Source organism: Gossypium hirsutum, chromosome D08, assembly GCF_007990345.1.
Source record: "Gossypium hirsutum isolate 1008001.06 chromosome D08, Gossypium_hirsutum_v2.1, whole genome shotgun sequence".
NCBI classification, from domain to species: Eukaryota; Viridiplantae; Streptophyta; class Magnoliopsida; order Malvales; family Malvaceae; genus Gossypium; species Gossypium hirsutum.
In genome coordinates, this window is record NC_053444.1 from 46,528,955 (window position 1) to 46,539,682 (window position 10,728).

Genomic DNA, 10,728 nt, shown 5'->3' on the forward strand with positions numbered 1-10,728 from the left:
ATAGTCCTGTCATTCATAATCAAATCACAGGTGAGCCATAAACTTGTATACGAATGAATCAATTCAATCAATTACATTATAACACTAAATATACTCGATGAATGTTGTAATGGATTTAGATACAGAGTTAAACAACCAAACACATCAAATCAGTCAAATGAGCTGTCCAACGGAGGACACACTTGAGCACCAAGCTCGTAGGCTTAACATCTTCCCCCAGAACACACCTAAAGCATTATAATATAACGCGATAGTTCGTAACAAATGTTGAACTTCGGTATATTCAGTAAACATGAATAAAACTAGAATAATCATCTCAACATCAACCAAGTCTCGTACAGCATGCGTCATAACCTATTGGTATGCCAATCCTATCCTATCCTACGTTCATCGGCTCACATATTTACCATGTATCAACATTCAATACAATTTCTTTTCCAAATCATTCCATTTACCACAATTCAATACTTCCAAGTCATTTTAATATTTCCATCCATAAGTAATTAAATGTTTAAAATATACTAAAATTAAACTGTACGAACTTACTAGGGCCAAATTGCAAAAACAAAAAAGTTCAGAGGCTACTTAACAACCTTCCCTTTTCCACGGTTATCAACTTGATCTTAATTTATAATATAATTTATTTCAATTATTAGCCTTAATTTTCATATTCTATTCAATTAAATTAAATTCATATAATTCTTTAATTGTAATTTTACACATAGGCCCCCCAACATTTACACTTTATACAATTTGGTCCTTAAAACCAAACAAGCTTATTTCCCCTAATTAAACTTTATAACTATTAAACTGAATTTATAACAATCTCAAATCAATCCTCACATACTGCAATTTCACATACATATCATATTTAATTTGATTTATTCAAAAAAATCCTTAAACTCAAAATCATGGAAAATCTCTTAGTAAAATCTTCTTAGTTATAATGCCCTAATAAATTTATTTATGTATCTATGAGTTCTGACACAAAAGAAGTATCTGTTTTTGTGGTTAAGTGTTCTGTGTGTGTATGAGGTCTTGGGTTCAAGTACCACATTTGGAAAATTTTTATTCTTTTTTGGTCCAAGTCTTACCCTTATGGAGTGGGCTTACATAAAATTATATGTTATTCATATCAAAATGAGCCTGCTGGTTCGAGTGATAAGGGGGTTGTTATGTTGGAGGCCCTTTGTTCAAATCCCTACGTGAGCAAGGGAGTTTATTTTTGCTCGATTGCCTATTAGAGTTTCAATCGAGAAGAAATTCTTATGAAGTTGAGAGTTAGTGGTTTAGTCGTTTTAGTGGTTAGTGGGGGGTTAATGTAGATATTATTAGATTTAATTGTATATTTATTTATTTTTTTCAAAATTTCGGCTCTCTTCCTCTCTTCCAAATTTCTGACGTTCATTTTGCTTCTTTTCCTATTCTCCTCTTCTATTATTTTCTCTTCAATATGTATCATCTTTTTATTATTCCAAATTGTAGTTTTTCGATTCACGATGTTTGTACGTGTTGAGAATTGCAAGGTGTGGAGTTCTTCTTTTACAGAATTGTAAGCAAAATCGTTCTGGAAATCAGGTTCTATTGGTCTCGGGTGTGTTCTTGCATCAAAATCGTACAAGGTGTATTCCAAAAATGTAGAAAATCGAGCTTCAGTGAAAGCTAAAAAAACCTTACTGTCGACGCCACACAGGCGTGTGCCTGGCTGTGTGGTTGGCCGTGTGCAAGACACGATCGTGTATTTGACGAGGGCATGGTCATGCGCAAGACATAATCTTGTGGTGGTGTTAGTGTGGCCGTGTGGGCCACATGGACATGTGGGCCCACATGGGCATGCCACACAAGTGTGAGTTTTGGGCCAGGCCGTGTGGCCACACAGGCAAGGCCAATCTAGGCATGTATGCCCACACGAGCATGGGGGCCCATAATTCTAAAATTTTCCCTAGGTTTGTACGGTTCGTTCCGATCGACTGTGGGCCTACTGTAGGGTTGGTAAGGGCTAACCAAACCCTAAAATTATGTGATCTGATATTCTGTTCTAAGTTGACACTGTAATGCATGGCTGATTGTTCTGTTAATTATAAATATGATACTCGTATATGAGCATGTTATGCATGGGATTACTGTTTCTGTATATCTATATCTGTGACTGGGGTGGGTTTTGTATATGTGGATGAAGTGTTCTGTATGGCGACCTTCGCCTATATTCTGGTAGTATGACCTTCGCCTATATATGGTGTATAGGGATAGATGGGTGTTTTTAACCCCACATGGTGCAATGGGATGGTCGAAGTTGGTGTGTAGAGGATGGGGGTAAGATTCTGTATATCTGTTCTGCATATTTGTATCTGTATCTGTAAAGGACTTAAGTCCAATTCTAAAACTGAACCTGACTGTGTATGTGATATCTATATAAGTTGCATGTCTAATTCTATTGGGCTACATGCTGAGTTTATGAAAACTAACATCCGTTTGTCTGTTCTGTTCAGGTAATCCACAGGCTTAGGCGGACCGGTGCGACGGAGCCTCACGGTGACCACAAGTTCATAAATGATTAAGATTCTGATTTTTATTTAATTAAGGTTATTTCTGAGAATTTTGTAATTAATGGACTTTTCAGACTGTTGGTTTTATTTTGGATTTGAGGTTTTTTATTTAACACTTTATCTGAGACGATTAGCTAAAAACGTGATTTTTAATACAACAAATGTTTTCAAAAAATACTAACGGGATTTCCAAATATAAAGTTTTTATTAATTCGACTGTAATTTATGTTTTGACAAATAAGTTAGTGAAATAACACTTTCTATAAAGGTTATAAGTGAATAAGAGTTACAAAATTTGAATGATTTATCGAACGACTCAGTTTTCAAAAACCTTTCTTTGTGACATCTCCAAATACGATCATAACATTTAGGCTGGGTTTGGGGTGTTACATTTAGTGGTATTAGAGCCAGGTTGAAAAACTCGGGCTGTGGTTTTTGAAACTAATTTTTAAATCATTTGGATAATTTAAGAAAGTATGTGGTACTCCGAGTCTCTGGCACCGATCCTGCAAGTATTTCTCAACTTAAATAGAACTTTCTGAAAACACTGTAGTTAGTACTTTCTAGAACTGTACTGAGATAGTTAGATACTGAAACCTCTGAAAACAATTATGAACTTCAGATAATTTTCGCATAAAATATCTACTAATAAATACTGGAACTGATACATAAAATTTTATAATGTAGATAAAATTTGAATATACAATGAGCGCTCGTGGAACTAACAGTCGTGGTATTCGTGGGCGCGGTAGAGGCCGTAGAGGGGCTCGAGCTGAGTATTCCTCTTTCAGTAGTATGCTAAATTTAGACACGAGTGAGACACTGGTTTTGCCTGCTACTGAGACTGGGTCTCAAAGCCGTTCGCATGGGGATGACGCACTGTCTCAAGCCATGCTGAGAGTGTTGGAGAGGGTCGCTGGACCCCATTTTGGATCTGGGGGCCGTGGGTCAGTAACTGAATGACTCCGGTCTAATGGTGCTGAGCTGTTTAGGGGTGTCACTAAATTCGACCCTACTGTGGCCAAGTATTGGTTGGAGGCCACCGAGAGGATTATGAATAATATATAATGTACTCTCGAGCAGAAACTTAAGGGTGTAGTCTCTTTACTTCACGACGAGGCATATTAGTAGTGGTTATCGGTTGAGGAGGGTACTCAGTCGGATCGTCTGAATTGGGATTTCTTTAAGACTACATTTTAGGGGAAGTATGTGGGAGCGAGCTATTTGGATGCTCGTAGGCGTAAGCTCATGAATCTCCCGTAAGATGATAGGCCTGTGGCCGAGTATGAGGCCAAGTTTCTGAGGTTGAGTCGCTACGCTCAAGGCATAGTGGCGTATGAGTATGAGAAATGTGTCAACTTTGAGGACGGTCTGAGGGATAATTTGAGGGTATTGATTGCTCTACAGAGGGAGTGAGAGTTTGCGATTCTTGTAGATAAGGCGAAGATCGCTGAAGAGGTTAAGAACGTGGAGTGCCAAAATAGGGACCGTGAGAGGGGCAAGAGTAAGAGGGATTCAGAGCCCTCTAGTTCTGTTCAGAGGCCTAAGAAACGGGCCAGACCTGATGGGCCAGTTAGAGTGGGGGTTTTTGTTGCTCCTACTAGGATTCAGCCATGTGGAGATTGTGGTAAGCGCCATCCGGGAGAGTGTTGGAGGTGGTTGGGGGCTTTTTTAAGGTGTGGGTCTTTGGAGCTTCAGATTCGAGAGTGTCCGCAGTGGTCTAATCAGATGCAAGCTTTAGGATCGGGTTCTGTACAACCTTAGAAGGCAGTTCAACAACCGCCTAGGGACCGTAGAGTAGCTAAGGGTGGTAATGGTATAGGCCGAGGACAGAGAGCACCGGGTAGAGGTGCTAGTCAGACTAAGGCGAGGCAGCCTACGCTGGTTTATGCTACTCGACGCCGAGAGGATAGAGATGCTTCTGATGTTTCATTATTTAACATTCAAGCAAAGTAATCCATCATGAAACTTTAAAAACCTACAATATTCATCAATGGCATATTTCAAAATATTAAACCATTTAGTAAATAAATTCCTGGGTTAGCTAGATAGAGTTAATTCGATCCCAAAACATAAAATTCATGAAAAACGGGTAAGAAAATACTTACATGAACCCCTCCATGCTTTGCCAAAACCTAACTAGAAACCTGGTGTTTTTTCACCCTCCTAACTTCGGCTATCACTTGAAGATGAATTTCATTATTTTTTTGTTTAAGTTAGTTTTAAATTTTCTTTTACCATTTTACCCTTTTTAATATAACACAATGCTTAACCAAACTTAACCCATAATTGTCCACCAACTTATTGAATGATTTAATTAACACATAGGCCTAACAACTTACATTTTACTAACCAATTAATACTTTTAAATAATAAAACCAACTTTTCAGACTTATACGTTTTGGTCCATTTTCTTTTATTAACTAACTAAATGATAAAATTTCTTAACCAAAATTTAATACAACACTAATGACCTTGTAAATATACGGACTGACATGTTGGAATTGTGGTCCCGAAACCACTATTTTCGACACCACTGGGAATTGGGCTATTACAAGTGGATAGACAAATTTTCCATGTAACACCCCAAAATAGGGCTTAGGAGTTTTAGGGGTATTTTAGGGATTTTAGCTTTAAAGTGTTCGAAATTCTATGACATGGTACACTGTAGATGTTTTCGACTATGGTTTTTAGAAAATTAAATCAATTTTTGAAAATGAGTTTTAAATACCTTAAAATTTAAAAAAATGACTAATTTGTAAAAAAATCAAAACTTAGAGTTTTTAAGAGGCAATTAGACCAAATTTTAAAATCCAACCTAAAAACCCCCATTTATATTTTTATTTTCACGTTAGTCTTATTCTCCACTTATACTTGTGTCGTCCATAGTTCTCCCAACTCTCCTAATCAATTTTGAATTCCAAATTCTTATTCCTTTTGATTTCTATCATCTCTTAAGTTATAAATCACCATATAATTTAAGAAAAATACCCAAAAACACCATAGTTTTCTCCATTGTCAAGCTTGTGAGTTATTCGAGTTTTCAATCAAACACTCAATTTTTCATCATCTAAGGTGATGATTCAACTCTTAAATGGTTTTAAATATTATTTAGTCTTTAAAACTAAGTTTTTAGCCATTAAATTGCATGTTTTGAATAAAAGCCGAAAATTGAGTCGTTAATGGTGGATTTTAAGATTTTGAGTAAAAACATGGTTTCAAAGTATTTTTCAATTAGTTTTGACATGATTAAAAATTTTCTAAACTTAATTTGAAGTTTCATTAAAAAATTCTTGAGTTTTAATGAATTTTTGAAAAATAGCCATAAAACATGTCAAAAAACTTGATACCATGAATAAAGTATTTTACTCTAGTTTAAAGGTTAGGAATTATTCATGGATTAATAATTAGATGAATGAAACTCTTTTTATGTAAAAATATTGTGTATAGACCGAGATAATTGAGTTTTAAGTTTGTTATGTTAAAGGTTTCGGTTACATGGGAACATAGCTTAAGCTTATGTTTTTGATTGCTTGTGGTGAGGTCTTGGATGATTGTTGATTACATTGTTGTGTGAATTGCTGTGTTGAAGTTCTAGATTCGATAGGACCTTCTACGAGTAGAGATAAAGGCAAGGAAAGATTAGTTTGAACTTTCAGCTTTTTGGCGAAAGCATAATTGGTGAGTGTTTGGAATAATTGCTTGTGGACATGATTCAATGCGTTATTTGGGAATTTAGTAGTACCCTAAACCCCTACTCTAAATTTCAAGTGTAAGCTTTCTCAAACCTATGCTATCTTGTGAACAATGTGCTTATGTGTTTGTGAATATGTAAATTAAGATGAGATGTTATAACATGTAATATGTGGTTATGATAACCATTGTGAAAGTGAAAATGTGTACATGTTATGTATATGTTAAATATTAGTGACAGTGTTTTGCTAAATATGCAAATATGCAGTGATAGTGCACGGATATCGATAAGTGATATGTGTTTGATTTCAGATGTTTTGGCCTTGTGATCTTGAAACCATTGGATATAGTTGGCATACCATGGAATTGTGAGTACTCACCTATATGTACAGTGATTTTAGGCATTGAGGCCCTGGTACATGTTGGAGGGATAAGGGAATGCGATTTAAACTCCATTCAACGGGATATGTGAGGGGAAATAAGGAGAGTGTTAGCTTTATGTTTCACTTTTGGGGCATGTTTAACTCTATGAATCTATATGGTATGTTGGAGATCTGTGTATCCGATGAGTAATGACGGAGCTCACTTTTATGGTTCATAGCTCAGGTGCAAAATTATCTTAAATTATGAATATGAGTGTATTACGATATGTGTCTATATGACATGTGATCATTATGCAATTTGTCTATAAACATGTTTTTGAGTATTGTGACATATACTTGAATGTTATACGATTATATGAGTATTGTGATATATGCTTAAATGTTATGTGATTATGTGTAATGTGGTATATGTTTAAAAGTAAATATGTTTACCATGTAAAATAACTAATAATAATGCACGAGTAAGTATAATACGAATGTAACGCCCTAAATAACTTATTTATGTTTTTTGTGAAATCTGACACATGTGTATATTTGCTTCAGTGGTTAAGTGTTATGGTGTAGGTGAGAGGTCTTGGGTTCAATTCCAACTTTTGGCAAAACTTTGTTCTTTTAGATCCAAGCCTTACTCTTATTGAGTGGGCTTATATTAAATTGTTTGTTAATCCACATTAGAATGAGCCTGCTCGTTCGAGTGGTAAGAAGTTAGTGTGTTGGAGTTCCTGTGTTCGAGTCCCTGCATAAGTGTGGATATTAATTTTTGCTCGGTTGTCTGATAGAGTTTCGGTAGAGCTAAAATTCTGAGATAGTTGTAAGTTAGTGGGTTAGTGGGAGAAAAATAAGGGATACGTTGTCATATCTTTTATTTTTCTTATTTTTTTTCAAAATTTTATTTTCTTCCCTAATTTCTGACGTCAAATTTTCCTCTTTTCCCTCTTTTGACATTTTTCTCTTTTAGGAAACTTTTTTTCGTTTCCTTTGATTCGAATTGTGAATCCTTCGTTCAATCGTCGTTATTGCGATTTCCTGGTTCTTTATTCGACTGGTAGGTAAATTTTGCATCCCTTTAACTTCTGGTTTAGGTTTAGCGATGTTAGAATTTAGTGATAATTGGCGGATTCTGTGATTAGGTGAAGATTGTGAGGTGGAGAATTGCATCCCAGCAAGTGGTGCGCGTTAGAGGTGGTTTATCGTCGGCAGTAAGTCGATTTTGTGATTAGTTCTTGTTGGCGAATACGTTAATCAAATTTCAAAATCGGTGTTGGGTATTCTGTTTTTATGCTTCTAAAGGCTCGGGATTATTTTCGTATCGAAACAAACCAGGTGTGCTCCCAAAACGTAAAAAATCAGATTTTGACAAAAGTCGAAAAAGTTTTTTGTCAAAGCCACACGGGCGTGTGTCTGGTCGTGTGAGAAACACGGTCGTGTGTCTGGTCGTGTGAGAAACACGGTCGTGTGTCTAACGAAGGTGCGGTCGTGTGTAAGACACGGTCGTGTGGTAGTCTGAGTGTGGCCATTTGGGCCACACGGTCTTGGCCAAAGTAGACATGTTATCCCACACGGGCATGTGAGCCCAAAACTATGAAATTTCTCCTAGGGTACCATGGTTCGTTCCAATCGACTGTGGGCCTACTGTAGGGTTGGTAAGGGCTAACCAAACCCTAAACTATGTGATATGATATTCTGATAGTCTACATTATGTAGGATTCTTATATGTACAACTGTTTTGTTAAGTATATATATGTGATTTGTATATGAGCATGTTATGCATGATGTTATTGTATCTGTTGTTCTGTATCTGTGATTGGGGTGGGTTTTGTATATGCGGAGGAAGTGATCTATACAGCGACCATTCGCCTATTTTCTAGCAACTTGACAGCATATTATCTGTTATGTTCCGTATCAACACTATATGGTGTACAGGGATAGGTGGGTCTTTTTAGCCTTACATGGTGTGATAAGATGGTCGAAGTTGGTGCGTAGACGATGAGGGTAGGATTCTGATATCTTTATATGTAAAGGACTTAAGTCTGAATCTGAATTTGACTATATATGCAATTTTTGTATGTATAGCATGTCTATTTCTGTTGGCTTACACACTAAGTTTACAAAAACTCACTTCTGTTTTTTTCTATTCTGTTCAGGTAATCCACACACTTAGGCGGATCGGTGCAGCGGAGTCTCACGGTGACCACAAGTTTTCAAATTGTTTTTAATTAATGGTTTTCGTTTAATTAAGGCTTACTTTTGGGAGTTTTATAATTAAGGGACTATCTGGACTGTTTGGATTTATTTTTGGATTTAAATTTTTAATTTAACATTTTAATTGCGACGGTTGGCTAAAAATATGGTTTTTACTAAAAACAAATGTTTTTTTCTGAAAATATGAACGGGATTTTCAAATATAACGGTTTCTAATAGTTATAAAGAAATATGGGCTATGAAACTAGGATGATTTATCAAAACCCTTCTTTGTAACATCTTTGGATTCAGCCGTAACATCTAGGCCAGGTTTGGGGTGTTACATTTAATAGTATCAGAGCCAAGTTGTAAAACTCAATCTGTGAATTTTGGGTTCCAAAATTGTGTTTTAATAAGAATTTTTCAAATAATTTGGATGGTTTTGAATATGTGGTACACCGAGTCTCCGGCGTTGATCTTGTAAGTAATTCTGAACTTAGATAGAACTTTTTGAAAATATTGTAGTTTGTACTTTGTCAGACTGCACTGAGTTAAGTTAGAGACTGAAACTTTTAAAAAACGTCTAAACTTTTGATAATTTAAGCATAAAATATCAACTAATAAATATTAGAACTGATGCATAAAATTTTATAATGTAGACAAATTTAAAATTTATGATGAGCGCTTGTGGTATTCGTGGGTGAGATAGAGGCCGTAGGAGGGCTCGAGCTGAGTCTTCCTCTTTAGGAAGTATGTCAAATTTAAACACGAGTGAGACACTGGTTTCACCTACTATTGAGACTGGGTCTCAAAGCCGCTCGACTGGGGATGATGCACTGTCCCAAGCCATGTTGAGAAGATTAGATAGGGTCGCTAGACCCTCTTCAGGATCTGGAAGCCGTGGGTCGGTAACTGAATGACTCCGGCCCAATGGAGCTGAATTGTTTAGGGGTGTCACTAGAGTCGCCCCTACTGTGGCTGAGTATTGGTTGAAGGCCACCGAAAGGAATATGAACGATATCGACTGTACTCCTCAGTAGAAACTTAAGGGTGCAGTCTCTTTGCTTCGCGATGAGGAATATCGGTGGTGGTTGTCGGTTGAGAAAGGTACTCAATGAGACCGTTTGAGCTGGGATTATTTTAAGACTGTCTTCCAGGGGAAGTATGTAGGAGCGAGCTATGTTGATGCTCATAGGCGTGAGTTTTAATAAATCTCACACAGGGTGATAGATTTGTGGCCAAATATGAGGCCAAGTTTCTGATCTTGAGCCACTATGCTCGAGGCATGGTGGCATTTGAGTATGAGAAATGCATCTATTTTGAGGATGGCTTGAGGGATAATCTGAGGGTATTGATTGCTCCGCAGAGAGAGTGTGAGTTTGTTGTTCTGGAGGATAAGGCGAAGATCGCCAAAGTGCTTAAGCGCGTAGAGCGCCAAAATAGAGATCGTAAGAGAGGCAAGAATAATTCCAAGCCCTCTAATTCTGTTCAGAGGCCTAAGAAACGGGCCAAACCTGATGGGCCTACTAGAGTGGGGGTTCCTGTTGCTCCTATAAGGATTAAGCCATGTGGTGATTGTGGTAGGCACCATCCGGGTGAGTGTTGGAGGAGGTTGGAGGCATGTCTGAAGTGTAGGTCTTTAGAGCATCGGATTAGAGAGTGTCCACAGCATGCTGATCATATGCAAGCTTCAGGGCCGAGTTCTGTACAGCCTTAGAGGGCAGTTCAGTAGCCACCTAGGGGCTATGGACCGGCTAAGGGTGGTAATAGTATGGGCCAAGGACAGAAAGCACCAGGCAAAGGTGCTAATTAGACTAAGGCGAGGCAGCCTGCATGGTTTATGCCACTCGACGTTGAGAGGATGGAGACGCTCTTGATATGATCACGGATACGTTCTTTATTTTTTATATTCCTTATACTGCTCT